This window comes from Sciurus vulgaris (assembly GCF_902686455.1).
Source record: "Sciurus vulgaris genome assembly, contig: HiC_scaffold_249_arrow_ctg1, whole genome shotgun sequence".
Lineage (NCBI taxonomy): Eukaryota > Metazoa > Chordata > Mammalia > Rodentia > Sciuridae > Sciurus > Sciurus vulgaris.
The window spans coordinates 105,584-111,140 of NW_027632807.1; positions in this window are offsets into that span (position 1 = coordinate 105,584).

Sequence of the window (5,557 nt, forward strand, 5' to 3'; positions counted from 1 at the left end):
GATTTCAAAGACAAGGAAGAAATTGGAACTGCAGCTGTTGGATTTATGTATAAAGAATTTACAAATGCATGTGTGTGCATATGTATACACATATATGCATGCATGTATAAAGGGCACAAAGGAAGTGACACCAGAGATAGAGAGAAAAGAAAATCTTGTTTACATGAGTAATAGAACAAGTCTACTAAAAAGCAAGCAAAAAGGGACTGAGGATGCTCAGGAGGAGATTAACTAAAAGTATGGCCATGGAAGAGATCAAAACTGTGCAGATGTCTGTGAATGTCACATGGGATTCACACCAACTCTGAGTATGAGGGGGGAGAATTCATCATCTCCATTGCTTACCTGAGTGGCCCCAACCTGGACTTTGGGCCAGGACCATGCACAACTCTGCTTCTTGTTCCAACTGAAGATGACATCAGATGTGGAGTTTGGATACCCTGTGAAGAGGAAATGACAGATAGACTGAACACAAATTGTTTGGATCCAGGGCTCAGGAAGACATGGTTTGGAGAAGGCAAAATGAACCCTCCCTTTCACACTCTGGGAAAGGTCATTCAACCAGAAAACTGATGCTGGGATCTAAGAATATATGCCCTCTAAGTGAAGCCAACAGCTTTAAGGGTTCCACAGAAGCAGCAGAGATGGGCAGCCTTAATACTTCAAATGCTCCCCACAGGAGGTGGCACCAACTCTGGGACATAGGCTGCTGCAACACCACACTCTGGTACAGGCACTTTTGTACTGGTTCTAACAGCTGCCACTCCTCACAGGAGAAACACATATATCCTGAAGGAAAGTGGGCACTGTGACAGAATGTGCCATCCTGTCAGCTGTGAGAGGACATTAACAAAGTGAAAGGCCCATGCCAAAAAAAAGAAACCTAAACAGATATTGAACACTAGTGCTCTTACTATATCTGAAGTCTCAAAACTAAATATGCTCATTGAAAGGAAACATCCTTTCAATTCTGTTCTGCATTGAAAAATTTTCTAACAAAAAATGTTGATATTAAAAGCTCCCCAGGTAAAATATGAGTATAGATTTTTATCAAGATTGTTATAAATGTGAATATCCATGAATTGAAGACACTTGTAGAGATTAATAGTTGGATTTTTCTAGTATTAGGGATTGGACCCAGGGGCTCTTAACCACTAAATTACATCTCCAACCATTTTTATATTTTATTTAGAGGCAGGACCTTACTATGTTGCTCATACTGGACTTGAACTTAGAATCCTCCTACCTCAGTCTCTGAGGATTCTGGGATGACTAATGTGCTCCATCATGCCCTGCAAAGAGTGTGATATTAATTGTTGTAAAAATGAAGGTTAATAAAGAATGGTTGCATAGTCTGAGATTCTGTGTTTCTAATAGATTCCAAAAAAATGCACCTTGTAAACATGCATTAAAAAAGCATACTTGACTAGGAGTTGAGCCCAGGGATTCACACATGCTAGAGAATCATTCTATCACTAAGTTATATCCCAAGTCTGCATAGTTTAATTTGTTCATGGGGTGGGGAGGTATTGGGAGTTCAACCCAGGGCTTTGTCCATGCCAGACAAGAACTCTACCAACTGAGCTAAATCACAAGCAATTCATAGTTCTTCAGTCAAAAATTGTGGTTTTGATCCAAGATGGCAGACTAGAGGGAGGCTGCATTCCTCATTGCTCTGTAACTCAGGTTTCAAGCAGAGGATATCTGTTTCTCTGTGAGGCATGCTTTGCTGCTTATTGATCCCCGACTGTTTACCTCATTTGTCCATGAGATTGCCTGCAGTCTGCCAGCATATTGACTACTTTTTGAGTGCAGATTACTCACTGACTGGCACTAACATCTGCCATTTGTCCATTTGCCTGCCTCTTGCCTGTCCATCGCCTGCCTTTCACCTACTCATCACCCACTGAGATCCACCTGTGGATCATCCACCAGTAACCTGCAGACTGATTGCAGACTGCCAGCAGATCGCCAATGGCCTGCTCTTGCCTGAAAGTCCATTCCCATAGTACTGGAAGGTTTAGTTACACTTGACTGTTGCAATTTTGAGACAACAGCCAGCACCTGCAAGACTCCTAACCAGAGTGACCAAGCCCCCTCTCCATAACCACTACCCAACCAAATGCACCCTGCCTCCAGGACACCAGCTGACCATACCCATGCCCAAACTGCAGCTTTCCACTTGGCAACATATTTGGAAGTCAGCATGGCCATCCTGGATTATCCTGGAATCAGAAGCACCCATATTTGGTGGGGAAAATCCCATCCTGAGACACCTACTGGAGACTGGAAGCTCATTGTCATGTACCTCTCTTGCTTCAGGCTACTGAAGACAGGGAGGTTTGAATAATATAAGACTGTTATACAGAACATATTTTTGTCTTGTTTTTCTCCTTCCTGAAAAATGTTGAATTTTTCTTCACATTTCTTACTCTATTTTCCTTTTCTTTACCTATTTTCTCAGAGTGTCTCACCCTTTTTCCACGCTAACAATCAACTGCTTTTGATTATGCTTTCACACTTTCTACAAACTAGAATGTCTATATACTCTTTTCTTATCCCATTAACAGTTACATCTTACACTCCTCCCCATCTTCTTTGTCCTCCATTAGAAACTGCAGACCTTACTTCAAATCTATCTGTTATACTATAGATAAGATTTGAACTTAACCTCTCTGCTTATTTTGAAAATATTGTTAATGTCTTCAAAGGGGCTATTTGGTTTAGGGATGCATATTTTCTCTACTGGGTGCTGCTAATGTTGATCTCCCCCTTAAAGAAGAGGTTTTGGAAATCTATAGGGTTACTATAAGCCTATAGAGGGGAAACAGCAACACCCAAGATCTGCACTTCTAGAGGAGAAGATATGTGAACAACATGAAAGAACAAAGGAAGAAAACATTTCAAACAAACCTAGATTCTATATTCGGAGAACCCAGTGACACCATGGTAGAAGAAATGTCAGAAAAAGAGTTCAGAATATATATAATTAAAATGATTCATGAAGCAAAGGATGAGGCAACGAATGATCACTCCAATAAGCAGATGAAAGAGCAACTGCAGGAAGAAAAAAGACCATTTCAATACAGAGAGTCTCAAAAAAAAAAAAAAGAAAGAAATTATTGAAATGAAGGAAACAATAAACTAAATAAAAAACTCAATGGAAAGCATCACCAACAGACTAGATCACTTGGAAGAATAAACCTTAGACAATAAAGTCAAAATATTTAGTTTTGAAAATAAAGTTGACCAAACACAGAAGATGGTAAGAAATCATGAATGAAACTTCCTAGAACTCTGGGACATCATGAAAAGACCAAAATTATAAATTATTGGGATTGAGGTAGACACAGAGATACAAACAAAAAGAATGAAAAACCTATTCAATGAATTGATTTTTAAAAATTCCCCAAACCTGAAGAATGAAATAGAAAATAAAATACAAAGGCTTACTAAATACCAAATGCAAAAAAATACAACAGATCCACACCAAGACATATTATAATGAAAATAACTCACATAAGAAATAAAAATAGGATTTTAAAGGCTGTGAGAGAAAATCATCAGATTACATATAGGGGGAAACCAATATGGATAGTTCTCATTTTTATGTATGGTGGGCTCTCTGATATTTAGGGAGGTCCCTCTGAAAGGTGAAAGAGGGCTTTATGATGTTTGTTGGAAGACTTATTGAAGAGAGTGTAAGTGTTCACTTAAGTGAATAAAAGGGCTATTTGCAGTGAATAGGAAAGGTCTCTGGTGATCCAAAAGTTTTCTCTGATGTGTGTATTGCAGAATCTCTGAGGTAAGTGGAAAGACTCTCTAAGGTGTTTAGAGAAGACTTACTAAGAAGTATAGTTACTAGGGCTTGCAAAGTACTAGTTTGTACTCACTCAAATATGTAGTTATGTCTCTCTGAGGTGTGGAGGGAATGATGTAAGGTGGCACTCTTTTAACGGATATTATCACAGCTTGATCAACATCAAATTCAATAAGTCACAAATATGAGACAGAAATATAAACACACTCAGACAAAAACTTCTGAGGTCTGGTGCTATCTAAATGGGAATCTGAGTGGAGGGCTAGACTCTAGTCACTTCCAAAGTTCTGTCCTGTTTCTCCTCCAGTCTTTTTGGGAAATATCACCAAAGTTGTTGGCCCCAACATTGATACAGTGCTTTAAATCTTGGTAAAGGTCCCTACTAGGGATCTTACTGAGAAATAAGCATTCAGAGATGAATAGACAACATATACTCATGGCTCTAGAATTGCTGTCTCAACACAAGCAAGCAGAATGGGAGTTTATCTGGAATGTGGGTACCTAGCTACTAGGGTTCCAAGTTGTGTGTGTTCTACTGCCAAGGAAGTGAGGTCACTTCCTTGGAGACTCCAACCTAAAGTCCTTTCTCACACAAGATGGTTCTAGTGGCCCACTGAGATGCAGGTTCCTCCCATCTTCCCTTGACATATACACAAATGGACATGGTTACACCAACACACCCTGAATTTTGTCCCCAGACTGACCCAGTGCAGCAAACTCACCTGGTTTGGAGAGACTGTTTGAATTAGACCCATTTCCTCCCTCTGGCCATGGGGGTGGTCCTGAAGAAGTCATTATGCCTTACAAGGCCTGAATACATTTGCCATTTATTCCCCTGGGATTATTCTAGTATTTGCTTTTGAAGTTGTCATCAGGTGTATAAAGTCATTTATATATGTTCTCCTTTGGAACCTTAATGTTTGAGTCATGTGTCTGTAATGCACTAACATACAGAAATACAACACAGAAAAGAGAGGGACAAGTTATGACCACAGCTTTCCTACTGAAATCCAAATTAGGCAAATATAATGATTAAAGGCACAGTGTGAAGCTCAGAACAATCAATGTCAGTGTGAGATTGAGACACCCTGGAAACACAGCCCACAGACTTTGCCCTCTGGTCTTAATTTAGCAAGGAGCAGAAAGGCAGCGCAGGCTACATACGTTCCTCCTCATGTCCTCACATCTGCAGCTGTTTGCTCAGGGTATGGTGATCCTGATAAAGAGACCATGGAACTTAGGAACCACCTGGTTTTTCTCAGGTGCAAGACTACAACCCAGATCTGAAGGATGAAACCCCAGGTGGCATGGAACGCTGTGTATAACTGAGGGATATTTCATTGAACTTGCATTATTGGTGACATATTTCTCCCAGAGAAATGGGAAAAAGATGATGTTTTTTATGTGGCTTGATCAGCTTCTTTCTGAACTCTTTTAGTTACTTGCCATGGTTTTTTTCTAATGGATCCTGTTGAGAACTTGCACCCTTTTTGCAATTAGTGTTCTGTCTTACCTGTCTACTCACTGCCAGTGAAGCTCATGAACAGCAGCCCTAGTCATGAGAATTTTATAATAGTATAGATTCTATAATAGGACTACAATCCACAGGACAACTATTATATCACTTTTGGATGGTGTAGTATTGGTATTACTATTAATAACTAAGGACAGATATTGCATTATCTTGAGGTGTTTTATTATGGTATCATTTTTGCATAATAGGCTACCTAACAACTA